Raw genomic sequence first — 12,037 nt, forward strand, 5'->3', positions numbered from 1 at the left:
GGCCTCGTCATCGATCGCGGCACCCCTCCCAGCTGTTCCCTCCACCAGTTCTGCGATCATCCCTCCCCCGGCCCCCAGGACGTATGCCCGGGTGGCGACAGGCCCCCCCTCACCTGCCGCCTCCTCATCTCGCCCACCCACTGCCTCCGCTGCCATCACTAGCAATCGGGGCCCTTTTCCCGCCCTGACCAGGAAGCACGGTGTCCGTTGCCTCCTAGTGCCCGCCTCGCCCCACGTGGAGGCATACGTGCAGGCGTTGGCGAAAGTGGTAGGACCCATGGCCATTGTGGCGGCCTCCAAGATGTATGGGAAGGTCGTTTTTTTTCTGGCCTCGGAGACTGCCGCCCAGGAGGCGGTGGAGAAGGGCCTAGTGGTGGGGGGGGTGTTTCTCCCCCTAGAACCGCTAGAAGATCTGGGCGTTCGCTTCGTCCTCACCTCCGTTCCTCCCTTTTTGCCTAATGTTGCCCTGTTACCTGCTCTTTCCGCCCTGGGGAAGCTTGTCTCTGTTATTAGCCCTCTCCCGTTAGGCTGTAAGGACCCCGCCCTCCGTCACATCCTTTCGTTCCGCCGGCAAGTGCAGATTTCACTGCCGGCGGGGGTGCGTGACGGAGAGGCGCTCGAGGGGTCCTTCCAAGTTCCCTACCAGGGAGCCCGCTATAGGGTCTTTTATTCCACCGGAGAGGCCCGGTGCTACCTCTGCCGCTCGGCAGGGCATGTCCGCAGGGACTGCCCTTTGGCCCGGGGGAGAGGGGCACCTGAGACCCCCGAGACCCGGCGGGATATCGGCCCTGTTGTTGCCGACACCCCCGGCCACCCGGCACCCGACACCACCCCCCCTCCCACCCGATCCACCGCTGCCCCCGTCCGGGCCCAAGAGGCGCCCCTCCAACAACGCCCGGGCGACCACGGGAGTCCCACTCTTGCCGTAACCACCTCGGCAGAGTCCATGGAGGGGGGTGTGGCAAAGCTTTTGCCGGGTGCAGGAGAGGCCTCGCCCCACGGAGAACCCCCCGCCCCTAATGCTGCCTTACCGCTACCCCCCCAAACCCCTGAACCTCTGCCTCCGCGCCCCGCTCCGTCCCCTGCTACTCAACCCCCGGACGACGCCATGGAGGGCTGGACTGTAGTCCAGGGGAAGCGAGGCAAGCGGAGGGCTCGAGCTCCGCTGCATTCATCTGACGCGGAAGCCCCCCGGAAGACCAGGAAGGGAGGTACCGACCTTGAGCCTCCCGCCTCGGCCACGAGTGAGATCCATTCGCTGGTGTCGGGAGGTGAAGATAGACCAGCATTGGAGGGTGGAATCCCCCCTCCGCGGGGGACCCTCCCCTCCGAAGCCCCGGAGGAAGCCCCTTCTAACCGGATACCACCTGAACTCCCAGCGAACCCCGACGTGACCGTCGAGGCGGGCCCTAGCGGAGAGGCCCCTGGGGTGGTGGGAGTTGGCCTCTCCTCTGTGTACGCAGAGATTGAAGCCCTTGATTTGACCCCGGTCACCCAGGGAGGGGATGATTTATTGACGGCCGGCCTCGATTTGGGCAATCTCACCCCAGGCCCCCTCTCCCCATGTTCTTTCCCCCTGACCGCCTTTTCAGGTGAGCACCCCATGGAAAGTGGTTTACCACCTGAGGCCATGGCTGCCACGACCACCCCGGAGCCAGTACCTAGCATTCCTCGGAGCCCCCTCCCTTGCCCCTTAACCCCCGACCCTGCTCGGGAGGCACCTTCTTTTTGTTGCTCGCCTCCTGAAGCCCAGGGCCTTACCTCTGCCCCTGCCCCCACCCCTATTCCGGTTCCGTTTCCCTCCTCCTGCAAGGCTACCGCCGCCCCTGGGGTTATTTCTTTTCCGCCTTTTGCAGTTTCCCCCCAGGGAGCAGTCTTTACGTTTTCTAGTTGCGACTCCCCAGGAGTTGCACCTTTCCCCCTGCCATCCCCGTCCGCCCCAAGGCACGAGATGGAGTTAATAACCCCAGCCTGTCAGACACCCCGTCGGCGGTCCGCACCCTGCCTACCCGCCTTAGCGGACCACGAGGTTGTATTAAAAGCCGCACCAGGGACTGCTCTGGGAATTGTAACCCTACCCCCCCATGAGCTGCAGCATGCACTACGGGAGTTCTTAAAACAATGCCGTGGTGCCCGCGATAGGGCACAGCTGGCTCTCCAGCAGTGGGGGGACTTTGATCGACTCCTTCGGGCCGCGAGAGCCCTTATGAGGGAGGGTAGAGGGCAAGGGAAGGGCGGTGCCGCAGCCTACGAGCGGGCCCGCAGCTTCCGGAAAGATTTACTTACTCACGGGATGGGACACGGGTTGCTACGCGACCCGCCGGGGGCCTCGTGTACCCCCACCAATGAGAACTCCCCATTCCCCCAGCCCTCCGCATGACACCTCTCACTATTGTAACCCTGAACACCAGGGGCTGTAGGATGGCTCTCCGCAGGTCCCAGGTGCTCTCCTACCTTCGGGAGGGGGGGTACTCTGTGGTTTTCCTGCAGGAGACCCACACGGACCCAACCGCCGAGGACAGGTGGCGGCTGGAGTGGGGGGACGGGGTATACTTCAGCCACTGCACGGCTTGGCAAGCTGGAGTGGCGACCCTGTTCTCCCCCACCCTGCGGCCCGAGGTGCTAGGAGTCACTGAGGCCGTGCCGGGCCACTTGTTGCACCTCCGAGTTCGTCTGGAGGGGCTCGTGGTCAATCTTGCTAATATCTATGCCCCGCAAGTGAGTTCACAGCGGCCACAATTCTACCAGCAGGTGTCCGAATTTCTCGACACCCTAGATTCACACGAGTGCCTGATCCTGGGAGGGGACTTTAACACCACCCTCGAGGAACGGGACCGCTCGGGGGCCGAGCTGAGCCCGGCCGCCGCGACCATTCTCCGAGACATAGTCGACTATCACTCCCTAGTGGACGTCTGGCGTGACCATCACCCAGATGATACTTCCACCTTTACCTTTGTTCGGGTGGAGGCCCGTCGGTCACACCGCTCTCGGTTAGACCGTATTTACCTATCCCGTCTCCATCTCTCACAGGCCCACTCCTCCACCATTCGGCCGGCCCCTTTTTCCGACCATCATTTAGTTGCCGTCACGGTCTCCCTCCGTGCAGAGGGACCGGGGCCGACTTACTGGCATTTTAACAACAGCCTGTTGGAGGACGAGAGCTTTGTGATGTTCTTCCGGGAGTTTTGGCTGGCCTGGCGGGAGCAGTGGCGTGCCTTTCCTTCGGTGCGGCGCTGGTGGGATTTAGGGAAGGTACGCGCCAAGCTCTTCTGCCGCAACTACACTCGGGGCACCAGCCGACGGAGAAATGCGGCGATAGAGCAGTTGGAACGGGAGGTCTTAGAGCTGGAGAGGCGCCTGGCCGCCAGCCCCGGGGACCCGTCCCTCTGCGGAGCGTGCCGGGAGAAGCGGGAGGAACTTCGAGCCCTCGAGGACCACCGGGCCCGAGGTGCCTTTGTCCGGTCCCGCATCCGCCTCCTTCGGGAGATGGATCGCGGCTCCCGCTTCTTCTACGCCCTGGAGAAAACGAGGGGGGCCAAAAAACACGTCACCTGCCTTCTAGCGGAAGACGGCACCCCCCTCACGGATCCGGAGGAGATGTGTGGGAGGGCCCGTGACTTCTACGCAAACCTTTTCTCCCCGGATCCGACCGATCCTGGCGCTTGCGGGGTGCTCTGGGGGGAACTCCCCACGGTCAGCGTGGGCGACCGAGACCGGCTAGAGCTGCCTCTCACCCTGGCCGAGTTCTCGGAAGCCCTCCGTCGCATGCCCACCAATAAATCTCCGGGCATGGACGGGCTGACCGTGGAGTTTTACCGCGCGTTCTGGGACATCCTTGGCCCAGACCTAGTCACTGTCTGGGCTGAGTCCTTGCAGGGCGGGGTCCTCCCTCTCTCGTGCAGACGAGCGGTGCTCGCCTTGCTGCCGAAGAAGGGGGACCTCCGCGACTTACGAAACTGGCGTCCCCTCTCACTCCTCAGCACGGATTACAAAATCGTAGCGAAAGCAATCTCGCTGCGGCTAGGGTCCGTGATGGCGGACGTGATTCACCCAGACCAGACCTATACTGTCCCGGGTCGCAGCATTTTTGACAACCTCTTTTTAGTCCGAGACCTTTTGGAACTCGGGCGGAGAGACGGTCTGTCGTTCGCCCTCCTGTCTCTCGATCAGGAGAAGGCGTTCGATAGGGTAGATCATGGGTACCTCCTGAGCACCCTGCGAGCGTTTGGATTCGGACCTCAGTTTGTGAGTTTTCTCCAGGTGCTGTACGCCTCCGCGGAGTGTCTGGTTAGGCTCAACTGGACCCTGACCGAACCGGTCAGCTTCGGGCGAGGGGTGCGGCAGGGGTGCCCCCTCTCAGGCCAGCTGTACGCTCTGGCGATCGAGCCCTTCCTCTGTCTCCTCCGCAGGAGGTTGACGGGGTTGGTGCTGCGGGAGCCGGAGCTGCGGCTGGTCCTGTCGGCGTACGCCGATGACGTCCTCCTCGTGGTCCAGGACCCGGGCGACTTGGCGCGAGTGGAGGCATGCCAAACCATCTTTTCGGCAGCCTCCTCCGCCCGAGTCAACTGGGTCAAGAGCTCTGGCTTGGCGGTGGGGGGCTGGCGGCAGGTAAGCTCCCTCCCACCCGCGCTTCAGACCATCCGGTGGAGTGCCGGCCCTCTGCTCTATCTCGGCGTTTACCTTTCTGCCACGCACCCTTCTCCGCCGGAGAACTGGCAAAATTTGGAAGGCGGCGTGATTGAGCGGATCAGGAAATGGACGAGGCTACTCCGATGTCTCTCCCTTCGGGGGAGAGCACTGGTGCTTAACCAACTAGTCCTGTCCACGCTCTGGTACCGGCTCAACACCCTAGCCCCGGCCCCGGGTTTCCTGTCCCACCTCCGGAGATTGATTCTGGAGTTCTTTTGGTCAGGATTGCACTGGGCCCCTGTTGGAGTTCTCCACTTGCCCCTGAAGGAAGGAGGGCAGGGCCTGAAGTGTCTGTACACTCAGGTCCGCGTTTTCCGCCTCCAGGCCCTGCAGAGGCTCCTTTATAGTGCAGGTAGTTCGACGTGGAGCATATTGGCGCATGCCTTTTTACGCCGCTTCCATGGGCTCCGATATGACCGACAGCTCTTTTATCTTTGTCCGAGAGGTTTTCCGCGAGACCTCTCCGGGCTGCCGGATTTCTACCAGGACCTCCTCCGGGCCTGGAAACTGTTTTCAACGACCAGGTCCGTGGCGGCCATCGTGGGGGCAGATCTCCTCACGGAGCCCCTGCTACACAACCCTCAACTTTGTGTGCAGGCGGCGGAGTCCCGCACGGTGCGCCAGAGGTTGGTCCTGGCGGGAGTTACGAGGGTCGGGGACCTCCTGGACTACGACCGGGGGGACTGGCTGGATCCCCTGACGCTCGCTCGACGCATGGGGCTCTCCAGCCTTCGCACCCCCCGGCGCGTGCTTCAGGAGGTGGAGGCCGCTCTGACCCCCGCCGCTCGGGCTTATGTTAGCCGAGCCTTGCGCGAGGGCGCGCCCCGCCCATCCCTTACCCCAGGCCCGCCGGACCTTTTCGTTGGGCCCCTACCCTGCCGATCCCAACACACCCCTCATCCTTTCACTGCAAGCCGGCTGCATGAACTGCAACCGGTCGGTTTTCAAGTTGCATCACGGCAATATTTATATACACTCACGCTTCATACCCTTCATGCCCGCACCCTGGTGTCCCGCCCCGATACAAAGTGGCGAGATCTCTTACCACCTTTGGAGGGTGAGCAACCTCGGTGGGCCAGCCTGTACTCCACCTTGGTCCCGAGGCCCGTCGGGGACATCAGTTGGCGGCTCCTTCACGGGGCTGTGAGCACGGGCGTGTTTTTGACACGTTTTACCTCCCTTCCGGAGACTTGCCCTTTTTGCAACGTGAGGGAAACCCTGGCGCACGTCTATTTAGAGTGTGCCAGATTGCAGCCTCTTTTTCGGCTCCTCACAAATATTCTTTTGCGCTTTTGGCTTCATTTCTCCCCCCACCTCTTTATCTATACACTCCCCATCCGTGGCCCCACCAAGTCGCGGGATCTCCTGGTTAACCTCCTCCTAGCCTTGGCTAAAACAGCCATTTATAAGACCAGAGAGCGGAGGTTGGCTCATGAGGCGTCCTGCGATTGTGAGGCCGTTTTCCGACTCTCAGTACATTCACGTATCCGGGCGGAGTTCCTCTGGGCAGCGTCCACCGACTCCCTTGACACCTTTGAGGAGCGGTGGGCGCTGTCCGGGGTTCTCTGCTCGGTGACCCCGTCCGGTTCCCTCCGTCTGACCCTCTGATTGAGGGAAAGAGCGAGAGCCGCCAGTCACAGCCGTTAGTTGCTGTGAATACCATCATTATTGTCTTCTAGGAAGGGTCCTATAATACATGGGTGTACCCCCTTCCCTCCCAACCACCCACCCCGCAGCCGTGCCCATCTTGTCGGGCACTCTCGGGAGAGGGAGGGTCGGTGACCCTGGGCGTGGCACTAGGTAACTCGAGAGGGTGGAAGACCACGAGTGTCGAGGAAGCCCCCCCGCTCTAGGCCACCAGGTAACTCAGGAGGGTGGAAGACCGCGAGTGTCGAGGAAGCCCCCCCGCTCTGGGCCTGGGCTACCTGAACACCTCTCCCTCCTGAAAAGCTGTTGTGTTATACCTTCTGATTGCGTTGTGTTGTTGCTAAGTTTTTCTTTATCCTTTTGTACTCTCTGTAATTGTTACAAATAAATTTCTTTTCTGTTTCAAAAAAAAAAAAAAAAAAAAAAAAAAAAAAAAAAAAAAAAAAAAAAAAAAAAAACTTTCCCTGTTAAGGAGACGGAATCGTTCTTCACTCGCAAAAAAAAAAAAAAAAAAAAAAAAAAACCTTCCCTGTTAAGGAGACGGAATCGTTCTTCACTCGCTCCTGAGCTATCTGCTTTCCTTCCTTTCCTAAAGCCCCCCGGCCCGGATTTTTCACACTTTTCCTTTTGCTTAGTTTCCCCCCCCGCGTTTGGGCCGGACGCTTTGTTTTTTTGGTTTCGTTTTTTCCCGTTTTTTTGAGCTGCGTTAGTGTGCTGGCCGGTCGCCAGCACCCCCCCCCTCCGATACCTGCTTTTGGACTTTGCTCTTTGCTAATTTGAAACCCCCGGAGGAGGGGGGGAGGACTGCCGATCTGCTGTCCGGAGAGGGGAGTGGACCCCCCCAGACCCAGCTGTTTTGTTTTTTGCCTGGACTTTTTCCGAGAGCCTTGGGACAGAGCCAACAGCTGTAGCAGACGCCAGAGGCCGGAGAATTTCGCCCGGGCAGCTATAAATCACCGTGGAGAGAGGCCGTAAGACTGAGGGATTTCTTTTGAATTCTACCCTCGGGGGGGGGGGGGAGTTGACTGCATTTCAGCTGCGTCTGTGGCGGCACAGGGTGTAGCAGGGAGCTACCCCCAGATCCATCGGTGCCCCCAACCCCCCCACCACTACTACGACTATCACGGCCCCCGCTGCTTCGTCCCTGCTGGCAATCTGCCATCTGCCTTCGGATCCAGCTGTTTGCTTTGGACTTTGCCTTTTGGACCGGCATAATAACCGACCAGGCGAGACTCTTTGGACACTTGTGGTGGGTTGTCCTCCCTCCACCCCCCCCCCCCCCGGATTGTTTACCCCATAGCCTACCCCTACTACCGGACCCCGATTTTTGCCCCCCCTCCCCCTCCCAGTGTTTTTTTGTCACTCCCTGCTTACAATGGCAGAGAAGGAGGGACGCAAGGCCCCTCCACCGAAATTGGTTGCCCCTTCCTTATCTACCCTCCTGCCCACCCCTCAAGATTTCCCCACCGCCTCCATTGTTAGAACCCCTGCCACCGCCCCCGCTGGGGCATCAGCAGTAGGAGGCACCGGGGCGCTTACTACCGCTGCTCTGGTTTCCGCCCCATTAGATTCTAGGAACCCCCCCCCGGTTAGACGGAAAAATCGAAGCGGGCCAAAAGGGAAGGGCCCCGCTAATGCCGCTGGACCCTCCGTGGCAGAGGCCGCCCCCACCACAGTGGCCTCGTCATCGATCGCGGCACCCCTCCCAGCTGTTCCCTCCACCAGTTCTGCGATCATCCCTCCCCCGGCCCCCAGGACGTATGCCCGGGTGGCGACAGGCCCCCCCTCACCTGCCGCCTCCTCATCTCGCCCACCCACTGCCTCCGCTGCCATCACTAGCAATCGGGGCCCTTTTCCCGCCCTGACCAGGAAGCACGGTGTCCGTTGCCTCCTAGTGCCCGCCTCGCCCCACGTGGAGGCATACGTGCAGGCGTTGGCGAAAGTGGTAGGACCCATGGCCATTGTGGCGGCCTCCAAGATGTATGGGAAGGTCGTTTTTTTTCTGGCCTCGGAGACTGCCGCCCAGGAGGCGGTGGAGAAGGGCCTAGTGGTGGGGGGGGTGTTTCTCCCCCTAGAACCGCTAGAAGATCTGGGCGTTCGCTTCGTCCTCACCTCCGTTCCTCCCTTTTTGCCTAATGTTGCCCTGTTACCTGCTCTTTCCGCCCTGGGGAAGCTTGTCTCTGTTATTAGCCCTCTCCCGTTAGGCTGTAAGGACCCCGCCCTCCGTCACATCCTTTCGTTCCGCCGGCAAGTGCAGATTTCACTGCCGGCGGGGGTGCGTGACGGAGAGGCGCTCGAGGGGTCCTTCCAAGTTCCCTACCAGGGAGCCCGCTATAGGGTCTTTTATTCCACCGGAGAGGCCCGGTGCTACCTCTGCCGCTCGGCAGGGCATGTCCGCAGGGACTGCCCTTTGGCCCGGGGGAGAGGGGCACCTGAGACCCCCGAGACCCGGCGGGATATCGGCCCTGTTGTTGCCGACACCCCCGGCCACCCGGCACCCGACACCACCCCCCCTCCCACCCGATCCACCGCTGCCCCCGTCCGGGCCCAAGAGGCGCCCCTCCAACAACGCCCGGGCGACCACGGGAGTCCCACTCTTGCCGTAACCACCTCGGCAGAGTCCATGGAGGGGGGTGTGGCAAAGCTTTTGCCGGGTGCAGGAGAGGCCTCGCCCCACGGAGAACCCCCCGCCCCTAATGCTGCCTTACCGCTACCCCCCCAAACCCCTGAACCTCTGCCTCCGCGCCCCGCTCCGTCCCCTGCTACTCAACCCCCGGACGACGCCATGGAGGGCTGGACTGTAGTCCAGGGGAAGCGAGGCAAGCGGAGGGCTCGAGCTCCGCTGCATTCATCTGACGCGGAAGCCCCCCGGAAGACCAGGAAGGGAGGTACCGACCTTGAGCCTCCCGCCTCGGCCACGAGTGAGATCCATTCGCTGGTGTCGGGAGGTGAAGATAGACCAGCATTGGAGGGTGGAATCCCCCCTCCGCGGGGGACCCTCCCCTCCGAAGCCCCGGAGGAAGCCCCTTCTAACCGGATACCACCTGAACTCCCAGCGAACCCCGACGTGACCGTCGAGGCGGGCCCTAGCGGAGAGGCCCCTGGGGTGGTGGGAGTTGGCCTCTCCTCTGTGTACGCAGAGATTGAAGCCCTTGATTTGACCCCGGTCACCCAGGGAGGGGATGATTTATTGACGGCCGGCCTCGATTTGGGCAATCTCACCCCAGGCCCCCTCTCCCCATGTTCTTTCCCCCTGACCGCCTTTTCAGGTGAGCACCCCATGGAAAGTGGTTTACCACCTGAGGCCATGGCTGCCACGACCACCCCGGAGCCAGTACCTAGCATTCCTCGGAGCCCCCTCCCTTGCCCCTTAACCCCCGACCCTGCTCGGGAGGCACCTTCTTTTTGTTGCTCGCCTCCTGAAGCCCAGGGCCTTACCTCTGCCCCTGCCCCCACCCCTATTCCGGTTCCGTTTCCCTCCTCCTGCAAGGCTACCGCCGCCCCTGGGGTTATTTCTTTTCCGCCTTTTGCAGTTTCCCCCCAGGGAGCAGTCTTTACGTTTTCTAGTTGCGACTCCCCAGGAGTTGCACCTTTCCCCCTGCCATCCCCGTCCGCCCCAAGGCACGAGATGGAGTTAATAACCCCAGCCTGTCAGACACCCCGTCGGCGGTCCGCACCCTGCCTACCCGCCTTAGCGGACCACGAGGTTGTATTAAAAGCCGCACCAGGGACTGCTCTGGGAATTGTAACCCTACCCCCCCATGAGCTGCAGCATGCACTACGGGAGTTCTTAAAACAATGCCGTGGTGCCCGCGATAGGGCACAGCTGGCTCTCCAGCAGTGGGGGGACTTTGATCGACTCCTTCGGGCCGCGAGAGCCCTTATGAGGGAGGGTAGAGGGCAAGGGAAGGGCGGTGCCGCAGCCTACGAGCGGGCCCGCAGCTTCCGGAAAGATTTACTTACTCACGGGATGGGACACGGGTTGCTACGCGACCCGCCGGGGGCCTCGTGTACCCCCACCAATGAGAACTCCCCATTCCCCCAGCCCTCCGCATGACACCTCTCACTATTGTAACCCTGAACACCAGGGGCTGTAGGATGGCTCTCCGCAGGTCCCAGGTGCTCTCCTACCTTCGGGAGGGGGGGTACTCTGTGGTTTTCCTGCAGGAGACCCACACGGACCCAACCGCCGAGGACAGGTGGCGGCTGGAGTGGGGGGACGGGGTATACTTCAGCCACTGCACGGCTTGGCAAGCTGGAGTGGCGACCCTGTTCTCCCCCACCCTGCGGCCCGAGGTGCTAGGAGTCACTGAGGCCGTGCCGGGCCACTTGTTGCACCTCCGAGTTCGTCTGGAGGGGCTCGTGGTCAATCTTGCTAATATCTATGCCCCGCAAGTGAGTTCACAGCGGCCACAATTCTACCAGCAGGTGTCCGAATTTCTCGACACCCTAGATTCACACGAGTGCCTGATCCTGGGAGGGGACTTTAACACCACCCTCGAGGAACGGGACCGCTCGGGGGCCGAGCTGAGCCCGGCCGCCGCGACCATTCTCCGAGACATAGTCGACTATCACTCCCTAGTGGACGTCTGGCGTGACCATCACCCAGATGATACTTCCACCTTTACCTTTGTTCGGGTGGAGGCCCGTCGGTCACACCGCTCTCGGTTAGACCGTATTTACCTATCCCGTCTCCATCTCTCACAGGCCCACTCCTCCACCATTCGGCCGGCCCCTTTTTCCGACCATCATTTAGTTGCCGTCACGGTCTCCCTCCGTGCAGAGGGACCGGGGCCGACTTACTGGCATTTTAACAACAGCCTGTTGGAGGACGAGAGCTTTGTGATGTTCTTCCGGGAGTTTTGGCTGGCCTGGCGGGAGCAGTGGCGTGCCTTTCCTTCGGTGCGGCGCTGGTGGGATTTAGGGAAGGTACGCGCCAAGCTCTTCTGCCGCAACTACACTCGGGGCACCAGCCGACGGAGAAATGCGGCGATAGAGCAGTTGGAACGGGAGGTCTTAGAGCTGGAGAGGCGCCTGGCCGCCAGCCCCGGGGACCCGTCCCTCTGCGGAGCGTGCCGGGAGAAGCGGGAGGAACTTCGAGCCCTCGAGGACCACCGGGCCCGAGGTGCCTTTGTCCGGTCCCGCATCCGCCTCCTTCGGGAGATGGATCGCGGCTCCCGCTTCTTCTACGCCCTGGAGAAAACGAGGGGGGCCAAAAAACACGTCACCTGCCTTCTAGCGGAAGACGGCACCCCCCTCACGGATCCGGAGGAGATGTGTGGGAGGGCCCGTGACTTCTACGCAAACCTTTTCTCCCCGGATCCGACCGATCCTGGCGCTTGCGGGGTGCTCTGGGGGGAACTCCCCACGGTCAGCGTGGGCGACCGAGACCGGCTAGAGCTGCCTCTCACCCTGGCCGAGTTCTCGGAAGCCCTCCGTCGCATGCCCACCAATAAATCTCCGGGCATGGACGGGCTGACCGTGGAGTTTTACCGCGCGTTCTGGGACATCCTTGGCCCAGACCTAGTCACTGTCTGGGCTGAGTCCTTGCAGGGCGGGGTCCTCCCTCTCTCGTGCAGACGAGCGGTGCTCGCCTTGCTGCCGAAGAAGGGGGACCTCCGCGACTTACGAAACTGGCGTCCCCTCTCACTCCTCAGCACGGATTACAAAATCGTAGCGAAAGCAATCTCGCTGCGGCTAG

General features: G+C 61.7%; 1 protein-coding gene across 1 annotated transcript in view; it reads right to left on the reverse strand.

Annotated features, from left to right (window-relative positions):
- LOC125625015 (chemokine-like protein TAFA-5) overlaps positions 1-12,037 on the reverse strand; it is an 86,030-nt gene that overhangs the window by 24,139 nt on the left and 49,854 nt on the right. The window lies entirely within an intron of this gene.

This window comes from Caretta caretta, chromosome 21, assembly GCF_965140235.1.
Source record: "Caretta caretta isolate rCarCar2 chromosome 21, rCarCar1.hap1, whole genome shotgun sequence".
NCBI classification, from domain to species: Eukaryota; Metazoa; Chordata; order Testudines; family Cheloniidae; genus Caretta; species Caretta caretta.